At 40.2% G+C, this 19,709-nt stretch overlaps 1 protein-coding gene across 3 annotated transcripts in view; it reads left to right on the top strand.

Moving 5' to 3' along the window:
• sash1b (SAM and SH3 domain containing 1b) overlaps positions 1-19,709 on the top strand; it is a 44,615-nt gene that overhangs the window by 1,712 nt on the left and 23,194 nt on the right. The gene's annotated exons all lie outside the window — the stretch shown is intronic.

Raw genomic sequence — 19,709 nt, 5'->3', positions numbered from 1 at the left:
CATTTAATTAGCAGAGAAGGGTTATGTACTTGTTGCATTCAGTATAACAGACAGTGTGTTGTTGTGTGTTGAGTTTCAACACCAAAGTGTCCTTGAGGAGGACCTTGAATGTCCATTGCCCCAGAATCTCTTTAGACATGTGTGTTATGTAAATCCAGTCATCTACCATGCCATCCTCTTTGGGCCAGTTGTGCAGATAAAATACAAAACAAAATACAGTTGATCCTGAATTGCAGGTTAATTCAGATTTCAAAGTATGTTGCTAGGTCATAGCCATGGTAACACAGAAAGTCTCATAATTTATAGTTAAAGCAAGCTTTAAAAATCCTCTGCCTACAGAGGTCAGAGGGACAATGGATCAGTCTGTCTTGATGACAGATGTTCGCTTCACAGATGATAAATTTACTAACAGCACGCCGTTTTGTTTCTGCTGATCTTCTCTGTTCTTGTGACAACTGTCCGGCCTGTGTTGAATGGAGAGGCTGTTTAGTTAATGTAATTGCGGAGGATCGCGCCCTCGCTTTGGCATCGACCAAATCCATTCAGTCCTTAATACACTTAGTGAATGGTATGAGGCCAGCCAGATGAAAAACTGAGTGCCACATTTGGCTTACTGTCAACACACTGTCGCGTCAGTGGAAGGCGTGATTGATGGATTGTGGATTTGATTATGTCACAGTAGACTGATGTTTACCGTCAGACAACACACGGTAGACTGGTGACATGAATCTGTTTTGGCTGTACTGTATCAGACTGTCAGAATGAATCCCTAATAAGCAAAACTGTTGGTCTGCGCCTCAAAATATATTTACACCTTCAGGCCTAAGGCGTATTGTCTGCTCTCAGCGGTGGCACTTAGCCCAGAGAGAACTTCTTCTTTTATTTCACAGTCATGCTTGTGCTGGTTTTGTCATTCCTCAGCAGATACAAGCTTTAAAATGCTGCTCATCTACAATGAATGAATGTGGTCTGAGAGACTCGTAAGCCAGGCACAGTTTTCCAGTTTGCTTGAGCTGATCTTTGTGTCATAACAAATCATGGAGAATACTGCGTCTGCTTTACCAGATTGCTTTTGTGTGCTCTTATGTATCCATATGGAAACTGTGCTGTTTTTGGTTTACGCTCGTTAATTCTAACAATAATCTGAAAAGTTTATTTTATCCCCCTGTGGTGGCATTAGTTTTAAAATAGTTGCACTTTACCAGCAGTACTGTATGCTTCTGGCCAGTTTCACAGCTACATGCACATACTGTTCATGAAAAATTCAGAGGCTCTAAACTAGTAAGTGCAAAGGCACTTTGTGATTCATTTCCAGACCCTTTTGTAGGTTACAGCCAATACTGACACAGTTAGTTTCACCCAGAAAAGTTTCTTTAATTCTTTGGACTTGAAAGCATCACCATCATCTGTAGTCAGCACAAAGCGTACCCAGGTTTTAAGCTCATTTACAGGGCAAAAGATGTTACGGAAGGAGATTTTACTGTAGTGAATGGGAAAGTAGCTACGCTAATAGTTTGTTGATGTGGCCGGCTTTGCTACAAATTATAGACTTTCTCCAGCCTTACGCTGTGTGGTTAATGTTTGGAGTGTTATGTCATCCTGCTACAGTTCTGAAGGAAATAGGCCAACTTTTCTGGTTAATTAAACTTCTCAGTACTTACATTACGAAGACATGCATCATCATTCCATTCATTTTCTTAGGGGATGGACGTTCTGTTCTAAAATATCACGATCTATTGAAATGCAGTCACAATACATAATGCTTTGTAAACTGTAACCAGACTCGAAATAGCCTGTGATTTTATCCTTTTGCTGTTCTAAAACACAGTATTGCATTAAAGGGGCCTTTTTTGGGCACAAGTGTCTCGTTGGCCATGCCTCTGGTTATACCTCAGGCATTTTTTTTTTTTTACAAGAAACAAGGGATTTGTACAGTCAGCATACATTCGCTCTGTTGCTATGTTCTTGTTCAGGTTGTGTGGATCTGCTAGTCAGTGAGACATTAAATGTAGAGATCTCTGAATTCGCCTGGACTGTAAATTTTAGACGTGTTTGAGACGATCATGATCTGAAATTTTCACATCGCTAACCACTGCATTTATGGTGTGAATGCTGAGAACCAGGCGGTTTGCTTTGGAGCAGCTCATCTGCAGAAGAGTCAATGTAGAACCATCAGGTGAGACAGGTTGGCTCTGCATGATAACCGCATTTTGGAACAGTTTGGCCTTTCAGGTTCAGTAGATTGAGTCCATTGCAGACTGCCAGTATGTAGGCCAGTACAGCGCATTGTCTCACCATGAGCAGCATACAGCAGCTTCAGGCTGAGTCTTCCTGTGCCTCCAATACTTCTGTGTACTTAAATCTGTGCAGTGCTGGGCCAAAACATCAATGTTGTGACTTGTAGTTACACATTGTCTGGGATTTTGGTTATCGTGGTTTAATTCTTAATACTAATGATTTTTGGCTTTTTCTTATTCTCTTTTTCTTAGTTGACACTAATTTTAAAGTCTGTTTAATATCACCATAAGCATTTATATACATTTATATCTACTATAGAACTTTCAGAAATCTAAAACACTACAGTATACCTTGGAAACTCCCCCCATATTGTGGTGGCCATAGCATAACTTTTTTAACACTTGTTTAGCAAAGCCTATTGGCTGTGTTTGTGTTAAAGCAACAGCTCGGCGTGTCCTCGGGAACCTTTTCTTTCTGCCTTTCAGGAATTGCATTGCTTTGCATCTGTAATCCCACAATTCTTGTGGCTCTCAGTTTGGGTTTGGTAGTGCAATCAGTTCTCAGTGAGCAATGGGCTTTTCTGACTATTCTGTATGCATGACTAGTTCACACAGGCCTGAAGGACCTATTAGAGAATTTGAGTGAGAAAAAAAAAAGTAAAGCAATAAAAGCTGATTGAGCTGTGCATGACCTAAACACCAGAGCTGTGAAGAGTGTTTTCACTGAAAGTGTGTACGAGTTTTTCACAAACTAGATAAAGCTACAATATGGAAAATTGAAATCCAACCTAAAACAGAAATCCCCACGGCGCTCTAAAGAGCCATGAATGTAGAACCAAAACAAACATTTCACAGCCAGATGAGATTTCAGTGTGGCTGTAAGGGTCTTTTCATCACATTTTACAGTCTAGTATTTTGCTTGTTATATAGTCACCCAAACCTAGACCGACTTGGTCATGTTGTTGGAACAATCTGAGTTTTGAATTTGAGGGTAGATTTAAATTATTAAACAAATTGCATTCATATTGGGCAAAAAAATACTGACTGCTGGGTCACTTCACTTGTTTGCGGTCACAAAATGCTGTATCACTTCAAAATGCACACCAGAAGCTCATGTTCTGGAGTTATATGTCTGATACCAGTGGACAAACGCCAAGCTTTCCCTAGACTGAACTATCTGCTCACAAAAACAATGGCAACTGGACACTTCCTGCCAGTGGATAAGATTCCATACCTTGTGGGAATGTGATGCTCTTCTTCCCTACAGCCTCATCTCTTGATAGAGTCTTAACACATAAAAAATAAATAAACAAAATCTCATGTCATGTTGATTTTAGCTTAGATTTCCAAGTTCAGCAGTACCCATCAAGATGATTAACAAGCTTTTCTAGTTGTGCATCAACTGATTAGCTTTGTCATTTGACAGCAAAGCATGCGTTATATTGTTCATCTCACCCAGACCCTGTTGGGAAGGATCCCCTTTATGGCTGTGTTAACAAAGGGCTCCAAATCCCTCAGAAGGCCTCATTTCATTTGCCCAGCCTGAAAAACATCCTCAGAATGGGGAACAAATCTTAGTTGTTCTGAAGATTTCCCTGTGTTGCTCTGCCAGAGGATCGGAGGACAAGCAAAACCAGCAGGCCGCTTTTGACAGAAGAAAAGCTGGTCTGAATAGAGCCTGGCAATATACGAGCTCTGCAGCAGCTGACAGCTGTCGCTGCCTTTGTCACTATAAAGTGGAGACTGAATAGAACTGTTTTCGTCAAACAAAGTTGGTTTTAAAACACCAGCACAGATTTTTACTATGCTGGTGAGTGCAACATTGTGTGGAGGAGGACCTGTAAATAAATGAGAGAAGTGGTTCTGTAGCGTGATGGTTTATAACATCAGTCATTTTTTTTCTTCTGTTTACTTCAGTGCTTTTAAAACAGGGCAACTTGTTGCTTGACTGAGCACTGTTGCTTCAGGGCAGCAAGTTCCTGGGCTTGACATCAGCCGTCTCTCTTTGACAGGTGAGTTGGAAGCTCTGTCCATCTGTCTGTCGGCCCTGTCAGTAGCTTTTCTTCTAATATGAGTTGTGATGGGTTCCATCTCCCTGCTATGCTGCACAGGATGAGTGTATACAGATAACTGCAACATAGATGCGTAGGATATTTTGTTAATTGCTTTCTAATCTAACTTTGATGTCTAAGATTATTAGGGGTAGACAAGAATACGAGTATGAATTAAAATCACAGTTATCTTACCAATCTATGCCCAAACATAGGTTAACAATAAATGGAAAATTATTTTAAGCACCCTCCACTACGCACTGACGACAGCGAACCTGTAAAATAAAAGCACAACTCATTAGCATTATCACTAGGGTGGCGCTGATCCGATGCCCTGGATTATTTTTACTATATTCAGATGTTATGCTCCACAGCTTTATGGATCTGGATATGCAAACAGCATGTTTCCTGTCCAGCCTGTTCTTAAATTCACATTTGATTGTTACAGTATTATTTATTACCACCATCTCTTTTCCTATCGTGTAGCGTAAAGTAGGGTAGGCCTCCTTATGGACTTAAATCATGTTATGTCAGTATAGATTAAGTCAAACCACTGGGCCATTACAAGAATATTGCTGGATTATTGCACTGATGGTGCCGGGAGGGGTTGGTTGAGGGGGTTTGTAGTTGTATAGAACATAGCACTCAAAAGCTTAACATTCCATGAACATGCTTGTTGCTCATAGTTTGGAAATCAGAAAATTCCAGTTCAGCTTGTTCCTCATGCAGAAGTCTGGCCCTCTTGAACAAAAGAGAACTGGACAAGGACAACTGTCATTGTACTGGCGCATATTCAGCCCCTCCACATTACATCATTCCTGAGCAATATCAGATGGGGGAATTCTATGCTATGCATAATGTAAACCTGTGTGTTAAACAGGGCATAATCACTGGCCTGTATCTGTGAATTTAAGATTTGAATTGTCCATGGTCAGTGGACTTGAGTTAACGTACCGCTGCAGCTAGTAGCTCATTGTCTTGGGTCTATTCTTCTGTCCAATTAGTCTTTATTTGGAATGGTCCTCGTGTCCCCTTCGAGTAGACATTATTCAGAAGAGCAACTGGAAACCAAGAGAAGTGCATCATGCATTTGTTTATGCCTAAACACACACAGTTTACATGAGTGAAAAGGATTTTGTGTGGATGTTTTGTGGTAACATTTCTCTTTAGCACCCCTAGCTATTGAAACATTCCTCAGGGTCCGGCCTTTACCTCTCAGTTGCTTCAGCTATTGTATAACAATGTTAAGTAGGTCTTTGAAACCGTGTGGCACTCTCTGAATTTAAATCACTGCAGAGAAAAGTGATGGAGAAAGCCTCTTTTGCTTTGTGGCGGACACATGCAGGAGGCGGCTGAACTGAGAGAGGAAGTCTGGCTCAAATCTGTAGCACTTAATGACTGTTTCTGATATTTAAATCAAGAATAATACAGTTTTTGGACACATGACAGTGTTCAGGTGTGGTCACTTAATTTGTTTGTTTGGGTTGGTTCAAGGGGTGTGAAATCTGGTAAAAAAAATTATAATAATATCACAGTTTATTTATCCACAGTCTATATTTTTCCTCAGTTTTTAAATTGACTGTATACTGTAACTAGACTTGAAATAGCTTCTACATTTCTTTTTTTGCCCTTGGTAATTAAAAGGCACCTTGGGCTATAAAATCTAGCAACTCACCTGTCCAACTGAGAAAATGGTTAAAAAAAAAAAAAAAAAAAGCTGACGATGGAAATACCTATGGAGTGAGCCATCTCGCTTCCTTCTGATCTCTGTTGACAGTTGCGCATGCTCAGAGCTGATCGGGCAATCTAAAAAAGTAAAAAGTAAAAGTAAAGCACAAACAAATGCTGAGAGACAGTGCTATTTTTTTGATAATGATTAAAGCGGTGGAATTTGAAAAGTGGTCTTCATTTGAGATAACAAGCAAAAGTACTTTCATCATCTGACCTGATAGATGTACGGCCTTGACGTGGGCCTGGGGTTGATCTGCTCGGCTATCGAGTGTCCCCCATGGCCTTAACCCTCCTTTCTCTCTGTGTGTTGCATCACCACCGGCCTCTTGGAGGTCGTTGAGCCGCGCTACACTGACCTTGATCACGTTCCATCACAAGGGTCTAACTGCGCTCTCTGTTGGGCTATTTTTACTTCATGTGCAAGATGGGCCGTTTCAGCAGGGTTAGCAAGTATTTTCAGCCTGTCAAGCAGCGGGACCGAGTTGTTCGAGGTAGAGGAGAGAGAAAGACAGCAGCGCTCTAATGCAGTTTTCGTTGCTGTTCATTCAAGTGCCAGGTTTTGCATTTTGCATGATTCGATACAGTGTATTGGTATGTTGTTATGGTTTAGTGTGAGATCACTTTAAGGCCCAGGGGGTTTTAGTTTTGTTGCATTCATGTACATTCATCTCCTCTGTTTAAATTTTTCATCATAAAAAAAACCCTACTTTATATGAATGTAAGGATATATTTGTCATGTTAGTATATGAATATATATTAGACATGTAGTAACTTCTTTATGGTTTAATTATGAGACTATTTTTAATCACTGAATGTTTTGTCAAGATTAATTAAACCAACGCTGTGATCAATCTGAGCCCATCTGAACTGTCTGGATGCCCTCAGGCTGACTGCTGTAATCCATCAGCTGTAAATATTGAAACACATTTTTACGTGACAATGAAGGGGACGGGTTTTTTTTATTCATCATTAGAGATATTGCAATCTATTAGTCCTGACTTTCTTTTGAAATATGGGTCATATATGGATTGCAGCTTATGGTTTGTTTGCATGCTCAGACTCTTTCAGTACATTAGTGCTAATTCCACATGGCAAATACTAGCAATATGAGCCACTGTAATTCAGTGCATTAAGCAAAGGCATTATAAACAGGATGTGGTATTGGTCCATCATGCGCAGTTCTTGTCATCAAAAGACAATGAATGATATCCTTGGCAGGATCACATAACTTATGTTGATTTTGGTTCTTGATTACTATATTTTGGTATTAATTATGTTTGTTTCCAGTGTAGATCTGCCTTTTAAAACTGTGTGCAACTGTTAAGACATTGAATTATGAATAGTGCCAGGCTACTCATTGACTACTATACTCACTGAGACCATCAGTTTTGTAAAACATGGTATTGATTTTACCCAGTATTTAATAGAAAACAGAGGAGAATAAAGATTTTGGCTTACCGCGTTGCCTTGCATAGTGTCCCAGAGTTGTTAAAATCTGATCAGAGGTACATAAGGTAAGAAATCACAAACGTAGCTGCTCTTTGGTCTTAGTTTTAAAAGTCATTACACAATGTGCGAGACACCTCACTCACTCATGACTCATTACTTTGCATGTGATACACAGATTCAACAATTTAAAGGAAGGACACTAATCCACCACTTTAGTTTGGGGTAATCTAGTGAATTTTCTTTTGTTTATCCTCATTTATATTTTTCCATCTGCCCCACACAAAACACCAGAGACTGCCCACAGCTTATTCAAAATGCACAAGGCTGAAAAGAAAGAAGAAAACTACCTGCTGTAGTAGACATGTCAAAGCTCTGCAGATGTTTGCCACTTGGCTTTGGAATCCACTTTAATAATTTTTTTCTCTTTCTCTTTTGTCTTTTTTGCAGGTCAGCGAATCACTTTACAACCCATAACACCAAAAATATTTTTTTCCTGAATCATGCCTGTCAGGCAGCTGCAAACCCATTTCAAGTCTTTGGTTTGGTCTGGCACTTTGAGGAAGTAGTAGATGGATATTACCTGGTCAAAGCCAAGCTCCAGGTCTTTTCTAGTGTTTGCTATTGCAACGTCCTGCCAGTTTAACCGTGAGACACGAGGCACTAAATTTTAAACTAAAAAACAAACAACATTCAAGTTTTTTTCTTGATAAAATTAAGTTTTATCTGGCAAAGCTTCCAATCAGATGGTCTTGCAGATTTGCTTTGTAGGTGATCACGCCAAAGCTTGATTGCTATCTTAAATTCTGTGGATCGTCTCTCTGAGAGGCATTCATAAATTAAACAAGATGTTTTTGCCTCTTGACTTGTTTGGGGGGAGGATTAACTTTATGCATTTGTTTTAGTGTTACCCCTCCTGAAAACTGAGTGAGCCTGGCAGTTGCAAAGGAGACCAGAACTATTGGAGGTGTTTCATTTGACGATGACAACATAAGGCTCCGTTTTTTTGTTGTTTTTTTTTTTTAAATCTGAGCTGAGCCTCATATCTGGTTTGTGTGAACCCTGACAACAAAATATTTCCATACTGCACCCACTGATGTTGCCATTTCAGGCAGCAGGATTAAAGGTTTACAGTAAAATATCTCCAGCCTTTGCAGGATTGAATGCCTATACAGTAGCTGTGTTCATTACCAAGCTTTGAGCCTTGTGATGCTCATGCTTGTACATGTGCATGTCGTGCAGATATTTCTGTTAAGGTCAATGGGACACTTCTGTGTTTTGACTGTAGTGGCTTACGGTGAATCAGGCTTCCAGTCCATCTGTGATCAATGATTAGTGATATGGCTTCGAGGGGCCAAGGGATTAGGATGACACCACTGTTAGAGCTTGTACAGTGTGTCATGGCGTGACATTTATCCATTTTAGTTGATCTTTTTTTTTTTTCTATCTGCTTGTGCTTTTGTTGATTAGGTATTCAGTTGTATCCACTGATGAGTGATTAAAATAAAAACCCAAAACAAATCAAAATAATGAGCGTCAGAGTTGAAGATAAAGACTAAAGACTGAATGTGATTGGACGACTTGTTTTGCTCCAATGGCCTTAAGAGCTGACACTCAATCAGCTTGTTTTATTCTCAGTTTTTTGAAAACATTTTTTGCAGGACAAGCTTGCAAACCTCTTTTTAAAGAATGAAAATTTTGTGTTCTATATATTGTGTTCATTCTAATTTTGTTCTAGTGTTACACCATAAATAAATTGCTGTTGTGCAGTAATGTAGTAGTAGTATTGGCAGAGGTGGGAGATTGTGTCTTTGCTGGGTCTTCCATTGAGAACAAAGTCTCAATGATGTTTCAGTAAAATTCTCAAATCAATTACTGTCCTCTGGCCTTTCTAGTGTAAGTCCCACTGTGCAGAGGACAGTGGGACTTAAACCTTACAGTCACACATCAGTTCAAGCTGAGTCTGTTTGTGTGTGTCGGTCCTCTGTAGCATCTCCACAGAGTATGCGGCTGCTTCTGTCAACCGGTCGTCTGTAATGCCAGAGTTCACAGCTTGGTCTCCAGTAACATCGGCCAGATCAGTGCAAGGTCTGCCCATGCAAGCGAGCAGCCATGCCATTAAAAACAGCATTGTGTGCTGACCTGTCTGTGTTTATATAGGAGCAAAGCCAAAGGTCACAAGCCTGTAGTACAGTGAATACTGTATCTTCAGCTTCTGACCCACTTTCCACTCCTCATGCTCTCCACAGCAGCTTAGACCCTCCTACATTATAAATTTCATATGACAAGTCAACTGACACTGTTGCATAGATTCAACCACAATAAACGGTTAGCTGAGCTGACTTTTTCTGCAAAATGTTGTAAATGTGAGTAGCACTACACTACATTCACCCAACCGTCTTGTCTGGATAGGCCCAGGCTGCAGAAACCCTAACAACTCAGTAACACAGTGAAAGTAGGAAATGCAATGCTGATTGCATTAATGCATCATGCACCGCCTTAGTCGTACCTTTCAGACAACATCTGATCCACTGCCTTCAGGTTGCAGGATCACACAACTATTCAATAAAGCAAACAGGCCCCTGAGTAAATTCAGTTTGAATTGAGTCCACATTTCAAACCTGAGAAACTATAGCATGCTGTGTCTATTTTTCACTTTCTGCAAAGGGCTGCCACACTTTTGATAATTTGATAAATCTCAATGTTGTGGTCTGCTCTTATGTTTACTGGGGCAGCAGTGGTTGGGAGCAGCTACAAGGGTTAAATTGAGATTGACTAGTTTAGACATTGCTAGTATGTTATGTTTCACCTCTGCTGCCCCTGATCAAAAATGTATTAAGTTTCTGTGTTCCAAATTTAAAAAAAAAAAAATAAAAAAACGTAAGCAATCATACATTGCAGGCACCAGGTGGACGGTCGGGTTTTTGTCCATATTTATTAAGCATTCAGCTCACCCAGTGCTCAAATTGAAGAGGAAGTTAAGTTGAAGACCAGGCTTTTTTCCCCAACTTGAAATTGTTGCTGGTGATCCATAAAGTAGCATTTGGGCATTTGTTCGTAGCTGATGGAAGTGTATTTACCAGGCACTTGTGCAAACAGCATTGTTAGTTATCAGTTGTAAATGAATCATAACATAACTGTCTAAATCTTGCATCCAGCTTGTCTCTGATAGTTTTGGCACTCCGCAGATGCTGTTTGCTCCCTGCTGTTTAGAGGGCGGTACTTCGCTGTCATTATTTTCTGTAGGCAAACAAGTTCCCATACCTGAGGTCAGAATTTAGCCAGGCAAACAAAAGCATCAAATAATTATTCAACATAGAGTTCATGCTTATGTCATGCACATTGACAAAGAGATAAATACCTCTGAACCCAAGGTTTAAAGCAAGCTTTGAACTGTCCTCGTTTTGCTTCTCATCAGTCTCATCAAGCGCCCCCGAGCTGCATATCTTTTACATCTTATCTGAACACACGTGGCAACTCTTTGAATAATGGATAGCAATGTTTTTCCTGCCTCAGTGACGGTGAAGAAGCCTCCTCTAGAAGAGCTTCTGAGGAGTCGGGCCGTGCCTCCTGGGAAAGTAGATGGCGGGGATGTGGTGTAATAGTTCATGTGTGCCGTACGACTTGACGTGTCCCTTAGGTGAACACTGGGAAGCTGAGGAGTAAGTGATAGTGCTGTAAAAGTATGTTTCTGAAACCATTAGGGTGGGTGTTGTGTTATCAGCTGAAAGAATTAGGACAAACAGAATTTTTGCACTCTGGGAGGCGTGCATGTCCGCATAAGAAGAAATGCCCGTGGTGAAATATTGATCATCACTTTTTATATCTGTACAGTTTCCTCTCTGCTTTCGTGGTGCCCGTCTGATTGTGTAGTCGCGGCAGTGCTGGACAGTTTTATAGTGCTGTTCTCCTTTGCTTACATTCTTACGTCTCCCTGTTTATTGTAGAGTCTTTTGTTTGGAGGGCTTAGTGAACGGGTTGTTGCTTTTGGTATGCTTAGTCTTTAATCTTACAGTGGGGCTCTGCACAGTGAGTTGGGGGTCAACAACTGTCAATGCTATGGAAAAGATTAAAACGTTGAAGGCTGAAAAGGTCACTTGCGTGGTTCAGTTGACTTCATGAAATAAGCCTATTGTTAAATGGTCTGATTTACGAGACTATATGCCACTATCAAGTTCGTCTGCATAAGGGAAAGGGGACAACAGTAATCTTGAATATGAATGTGAGCAGACAGCAGTGAGTTTGATGGGATTAGATTGTTATAGCGATTGTGATTGCTGTTTATATTACAAAGACAGATCCTTCAGCCCTACAGGTATGACAGCACTGAGCTACAGATCTCCCATAGACACAATCAGAGCGAGCATGTTTACAAAATCTGAAGCTTTGACATGGTAGTTCTTCCCAGGACCTCATTCAAGTTAGGTCACCTAATCCTAAACATGAGAAAGTATTAGCCCTTGAAATCTTGACACTTCATGCAGCTGGCACAACTGACTAAATATGCGGTTTTTTTCTACATGTGCAAAAACATTTTTTTTGCACACCCTACAGCGTTGAAGCTCAGACCCCCCTTGTTGATGTGGTATGTTGGAGTTGAGCCCGAAGTAGGTCTCAGACCAAGCCGGGACAGACAAAAGCATGTCACAGTCCAAGACCGGAATAGCTATTAAATTGTGTACTTTTATTTCAAAATGTAAAACCTACAAAACGCAGCTATTTTTTTAATAACCATCCAGTCGTGGTGAGTTCAAATCAAGACATAAACTGAGACCAAGAAATCATAAAAATGATCAAGAAACTGAACTGAGGTGCTGCAAACATGAGGTTGTGTCATGTGGTCATCAAGCAGAGGAAACTGTTTATATCTAACACACTAATAGAGAGCTGAATACTGAAACTTAGTCTTTATTAAGTCTCGGGCCTCTAGTAATGTGAATCATCTTGGGTTTTGTCCAGGCAATTACTTAGTGTGACGTGTGCTGTTTCCACACAGGTTGGATGAATTGGAGCTGACTTTGAGGAAAGGAAGGAACTGAACAGTAGCCAGGCGGCAGGTCCAAAAAGCCAGATGGGCTACCAATGAACAAAAACATCCTCTAGCATTTGTGTCAGTTGGCTCAGTCAAATGTTAAATGAGATGTAATGTGGTAGAATTGACCCATACGGCTTGACACTAAAGTGGGCCAAACATGATAGCTTTGAATCAATCCTTTCCTCCACTGCCAACAGGCTGATATTGTACAGCTTATGCCTACATAGCTCAATCGTGACGCTACCAGAGGAAAGTTGTCATTGGATGAATGAGCATTTATTTAAATTTTGTGAAAAATGAATGGGTCTTAGATGTAGACAGAAGTAGACACTGCAGACTCGCGCTTGTATTTATCACACTTGAAAGTGCAGCCTTGTTCAAGCAACAGTGGAATTATTTGGCTCAATTCAATCCATTACAATTTGATTAGGGAATTCCCTCCAGCACAGTTATATTGATCCCACTTGGTTTGTCTCACTGTAGCTCAGATGTCTTGTTATGAGCTGGACATCTTTTGCCTTTTTTTAAAATCCTTTGCATTGAAAAGGTAGGACAGAAATGAGAATCTACATTTTCTCATAGAAGTCTGCAGTATGTGTGACCTGGGCATTGTTTACAGCTTTATAATGACTTTTTGGGTAATTATTTATTGAAATACAATACCTGAAGCAACAGCTGCTTTAATTATGCATGCTGTAATCAGTGAGGTCCAACACATGTTCCCATGTGTTTTTACAGATTTACATGTAAATGATTTTTCCCACCCCAGATTGTTGACATGATAGCTGGGAACAGAAGGGACGTTTGAAATTGCGTGTGACCTGCATCACAAGTGTTGCACATTCACACCCAAAAAATGTTAAAGAAAAATAAAATTGTATGTACATCCTCTAGGTTTCATCTCACATTGCTTATGCTTATTTTTGGGTAATGACATGAGATGCTAATATTATATGACTGTTTAAATCTCTATTTTTTTGTTTCTTCTTTCATTTTTGTTAACCAAAATTACATTGTTGCATAATGTTAGAGTCCTGGAGAGTGCAGTGCTGGGTATTCCTGCACTCAGACATTTGCTTGCATTATGTCTGCAGTTGAATTCTGTGTCTATTTTGGTCAGAGAACCTATACTCTGGGAACTGCTGAGAATTTCCTCTCTGCAGTTCAGTCTTACATTGTGTCCATGTAGGAACCGTGTGTGTGGTCGTATGTCATAGAGAATGCATGATGAGAGGCTGCACTGTGATGCAAGTGACTGACCTTGATGTGTGATATGATAGTGTCATACAGAACTGGGGGACAAGGCGTGGTTCTAATAGCTTATGTATAAGGCGCATTGCCATGGCAGTGCAGCATCAGTGTGATGGCAAATCAGTTCAAGTCACTGTGTAAAATCATGATATGATCATAAGACAGACGCCAAAATGAAATGTGTTTATGATCCGTTTCACACAAATCACAGTGTACGTCTGGTCGTCACTCAGATACATTCTGTTTTAATTGCCCAAGATGTTTGATCTGTAATTACAGAATTTCTGCTGCCTCTCCAGCACATTGTAGAGTGCAGAGCATTAATTGTGCTGCTTCAAGAAAACTTACCACAACATGTCTCCTGCAACACTGTGCCAGTCAAACAGGATAATCCAACAGACCTCACTGTGAACCGTTTTCATTATGAAAACACCTTCCACTGAGATTACAAAACATGGAAACCTTTGAAGTATGATAACAAAACCAATAATATCAAAGCGCTATAAATCCATCTTAACCTCTGCGTAACCTGTTATTTATGGAGAGGTATGAAGGGATTTGAATAAGCCATTTTAGAAGTCGTACATTTATTTGGGTCAGAAGCGCCTGATTTAGTGTACGCATGCCAAAATACAGAAACTGTGCAGGTCTCAGTCATTAACTCTGTTTTTCTTTTGTTTGAAATTCTAAACTATATCATACTGTTCTACCACTACGAGTCAACTACCGTTTAAGCAGTGCGTTTTGGGTAGTCATTAGCTCAGTGACACCCTGTGGGTGGAGTGGGTGAGTGTTGGTTGGGTACCGTATGGAGACTGATCTGGCAGACTGACAGGAGGCCCATTAGCTATTGCATTCATGACTAACCCCGGCTCGTCTTGCTGCCCACTCCGCCGCAGGCTCTCACAGTCATCCGCCCCAGACGTGACAGCTGTGGTAGATACTGAAGCCGGGGGTTCACCTTTGCACTAGCAGGTTTCAGAAGTTGGCGTGTGTGCTGGCATACACTTTGCTTTCCCTGGGATTAATGCAGGCAAGCTAAAAACAATCCATATGGCACAATGAGGCCAACCTACCACCCCACCAGGGCCTCTGGTTCCATGTCTGGTGGGTTCTAGGGTGATTCACAAGTGAGAATAGTAGCGCCTCCAGCCATGCATCTAATAAATATTAAAATGATATATTCTGAAAAGGGAAGATCTGACTCATTAAGGTCTCGATTTTCTGCTGCATACCTCTCCTGGACTGATATCCAAGCAGACAGTTTACATCTTGCAGAAAGTTTCTTAAATGTCGCATAGTTATTATGTCACTGTCATGACTCATGCCAAGCTTTTCTTGGCATTCATATTTTAAGTTCAGTGAAAAGGTTGTGGATGGTGACATGGTTGGGAGGTGAACATACTGTCCTCCCTGTGATCTTAAAATGTCACTTTGATTTGGAGCGCATACTGTAACAACATTCAGCAATAGTTGTACAGCAGCTGAGTGAGAATCTAAAGAAGTCTGGATGCTTTGTAAAACATGAAAAAAAAAACCCAAAAAACACACACACGCAATGTGATGATTTGCAAGCAAACCGTGTTTACTGATCGCCTGTAAATCCTAGTAAATGAGAAATGCTTCAAATATGTGCAATTTGTTTTTCATGCGATATTGGGATGAAATCAGTCTAAAACACAATAAATGTATTCTCTTTGTACTGTTATTAACAAAGTATATGCCAAAAGGGATTAGCAAATTAACATGTTCTGTTTTATTTAAGCTTTTGGCCACAGAACATCTCAACTTTTTCGGAATCGGGGTTGTAAAAAGAATTTCATTAACGACAAAGTGGGGGAAAAACATCAGCTCAGCACAGTTGGACCAGGATCAAGTATTGTTGGCAAATAGTTAGCATTTGTTTTAATCTCCTCTGTGTAACAGATGGAGGAGGTTTATCCACAGGGCCAGGAAAGGGCTGTGCCTTTAGAGGAAAGTGTCAACAATGCTGGAGAATGTTGCATTAGTTGGATTAGTCAGATTACATGAATGCAAATCAAACCAACTGACCAGGACAGAGACAGAATTTGTTTTTCTGAAATGAGTGTTGTATATAAATTTGCATGTTGCCATCCAGTTTTTTTGCAAGTCCTACCATCTGCATTACATGTAACCAACATTCAAATTTCACACTGAACAGTTAAAGAAAAGGCCAGAATTATTACTGTGGCTAATTTTTGGCTTTGACAGCACACATCTAAGCTCAGTGTAGAGACCGATGCCTCGCTGTTACTGTTGTTTGCTATTCCTCAATTGCTTCGCATGACATGAGTTTGCAGTGATTCCTGGAAGAAGTCTTGTTTGTGCCCCATGAGCCAGTGCCTGCCTGCGGGCAGACTAACTATTTGTGTCTCAAATCCACAGCGTTGAATATTTATCATTCAGATGTGCTTTCATGTTTGATTCTCTTGTGCTTAAGTGTCTGAACGTATTACTCAACTGAATGTGGATCTTTATCACATGGTCGAAACTCGAATCGCTCAAACTTTCCTGGAATTTTAGTCTTTCTTAAATGAAACCGTGAAGTAAACAACGTAGAGGTCAGAGCCACTGACATTTAGCTCCCAGCTTTTTAAAGCTGCTCTCTAGAGTCATCCTTGCAGAAAAATTGATTCAAGGCGCAATACATTTTACATGGTTGACAGGAGGCACAGACGAATCCAGGCAGGTTCAACCATGGATGTAAATTCATAATGTAGAAGATAACTTCTTGGCTTGATCGTCATTATCGCCTGACTTTTTGTTGTTGCTTCCTCCAATGGTTTTTGTCATAAAAAGATCTTTTTTTTCTACAGATAATACTGGGGAGGGGTTTTGGAATTGACTCAAAGATTTTTAGAGATATTACTTTACTGGGTGTTTTTACTGCGAGAAAACTGGTGTTTAAAGATTCAGTTGTCCAAAAGTAATTTCCTTAAACAAATGTTTATTCCTGTTTTCTAAGTGGGGGTTGATTGGTGTCTCAGGTACAGGGATAGATAAATGTGTGCACTGTGTATAAAATGTGCCATATACACATTGCCTGCCTTGTCTTAGTATCATTGTCAAGGTTATGTTCACATGTGATGCACTGTATCCATTATTCACTCGGTTTTCTGACGCCCATTAGACATTATCGTGTAATTGCCTCCATGGTGGCCAATAAAGTCTAAATGAGAAACGTGACCGTGTTCATCTATTATCTCATTAACTCGGTAAAGTGACATATTTATGGCGTGTCCCCATCTAAGTTTTACATACTGGATATCCTGCAATAAGTTTTTATTATGCTCTAGAACTTGTTTTGCTCTTCGATCTTTTGCATTTGCTCTTTGCAGAAGACAGATTAACCTCGCTGCACTTAAACCGAGCCCCATGTATGATTTACAGTATGCAGCTGCTCTCTTGCAACGACGTACTCTAGATAATGCCATTACTTAAAAGAGTCCGTAAAAATAAATATCAATTTAAGGTCAGTGTTTTTATAACATCATGCATAAATCAAAGAGACATAACAGTGTTATTAAGTCAAATCAGTATTCTAAGCTGATGTGAACTGCAGGACTAAATATACCATGCTGGCATTATGCACCTGTGAAAATTTTAAGTTTATCTGTCTGTGAAAGACTGAGCTCTCTGAAACAAAAATCATTTTCCTGTGGGTTTAGGGGTTTCTTCTTTTTGTCCTTCTGAAAGTTGCAGCTGTCTCTTCTCTCGTTCTCTTTTCCCTGTGACTGCACCTGGAGGACTTAAGTCGACCTGTGGTGACAACCACGGGGTAACCTTCTGCATGGTTTGTTTGATTTTTATTGTATTATTAGAATTTCTGTTTTTGTTTCAAGTTCAGCTCCTTTCCAAAGGACGATCATTCATCTTCTGACTACAACCAGAGTACTGGCATGTACCTGCAGTTGCTGACGTCTGAGAAGTTATTGACTTTCTGCTGTGTGGTATTATGATCCCAGCCAATATTCTGATCCCACTACGGGACACTTTCATGCCTTTTTTTTTTCTTGTGAAGTACATGAGATCTTCCTGCGTTACAGAGCTTCAGTCGTGTTTAGTCTTTTATTCCCAGGCGCTGCGGGACACAGACTTTGCATGTTGCCTTGTCTGAATTGGCTGGCTCTCCCTTTTCATTCGGTTGAAAGCCAAAATGTTCCCAAAATGGCAAAGTCGCGTTGGAGTTTTAGTGATTTGCTGCCATTATGTTTCATTTTTCATTTGTTAAAACATCCCCTAGCAATCCCACAGTAAATCTGAAATACCGAAAATTTGATTCTGTTATTTAATCTACCACCATTAATAGAATTTATTTCATGATTGTTTGGTTAGGCTGCGCTAGTTTCAGCCAGATCTGCCAAAAGAACTGGCAACTCAGTGTACTTTGTAGTGATAAGAACCTGATTTCCTTCCATTTGAAGGATTTATTACTAGACTGTCTTGATGGATATATACACAGTGTTTGCAGTGGTGTGTTGCTATGTTGAGGTATTTATTTATTTTATTACCCAATTGCATTCCTCCAAACCTTTGACCGGAAATAATGTAAAAATCCCCAGTTGTTTTCCAAATATTTGTGATCATCAGACCGGATCCTAATTTTGTCCCCATTCCCTGCATTTTCCCAAAGGACAGCGTTTGGACCACAATTAAAGCTGCTCCACTGGCGTTACTTTCCTTTCCAACTTTGATTTTTATTGAGTCCATTAATATATTATTATACCGAACTCAATAATTCAAACAATGGAGGCTTGGGCTCCGTCTTAAATCACCTTCTTTGCAACACTGAGCTCCCTTTGAGATGATCGCTGTCAGTTCAACTGACAAAATCGCATACACGTTATGTAACCTTGATGTTAACATCTGAACAGCCGTAAATGGTACACACCTCCAGTGTGTGAGCTAATGATGCCCATTGGACAGCATGCACTGTGTCATTTTCAGCTTCACTGGTAAAACTGGCATCTGTGTCAGTCATACATGGCTGCCAGATTTTAAACATTCATGGAAATTCACTCTCAGCAAGTATTATTATATTAATGTCAACCAGGACTTACCTGAATGGGTACTCAGTAGTAATTCTGTCCCTAGCAGGTTTTTTAAGACTACTTAAATGCCATGGAGAGCTTCATTTCTCGCTCTTTATCAGTCTTTTTGCCCCATTTTCTCGACAGCTGATGCTAGGTCTCCTTCCTTTGAATGGTGATTTGGATTACCATGGTGACTGTAGAAGCTCCTGAAGCTTCAAAGCATTTGGGTTAGCCCTACTTCTCACCCTGCTTTGGCGTGAGTCAAATCAATAGTCAGTCAGCCTTTCTATGTAGCCTCAGCTGCCAGAGTAAAATTTAATGGACGTATGACTGGAAAGATAACAAAGAAGTGAAATGTGCTCAGCTGGGTTCTGTTTAAAAAAAACAAGACTGCAGTATTGACTTTTCTCACATTCAGTTAATAAAAAAAAAAAACTATAAGAGGGAAGATGGTAAGTTGACTTTCCAATCAGGATGTTGTGCTGGATGTACCATACAACCATCCTCTAAAACACACATGTACTTGAACAGGTACAGTAGAAGAAAATAGTAAGCTGTGCGATTTCAGTCAGGTAACCCTTGGAAAATACCAATTGCCAGTGTTGAACCTTGCCCGTGGAAAAATATTTCTGAAAAACACGCTCGGCATACTTCTGATGGTTGTTAAATATTAACTGTCTACCTGTTTGTACAAAGGGAACATAAAAAAGAGGATGTGAGTGTCATGGTGATAAACGTGATAGGGAAGCTGCAACAAGAACTGCACAATGTGCATTTCTGTGAGGAATGACGGGAAGCTGTATGACAGTTATTGTATCTGCTTGGCCTGCAGGATGAACAGAGCAAATGAAAATGCCCTCCATGACCCTTGCTGTAGTCAAAGATGGCAGTTGACCTTCCTTTA

Source organism: Scatophagus argus, chromosome 15, assembly GCF_020382885.2.
Source record: "Scatophagus argus isolate fScaArg1 chromosome 15, fScaArg1.pri, whole genome shotgun sequence".
Taxonomy (NCBI): Eukaryota; Metazoa; Chordata; class Actinopteri; family Scatophagidae; genus Scatophagus; species Scatophagus argus.
Note: the sequence above shows the minus strand (reverse complement) of the source record. Positions and strands in the feature narration are given on the sequence as shown.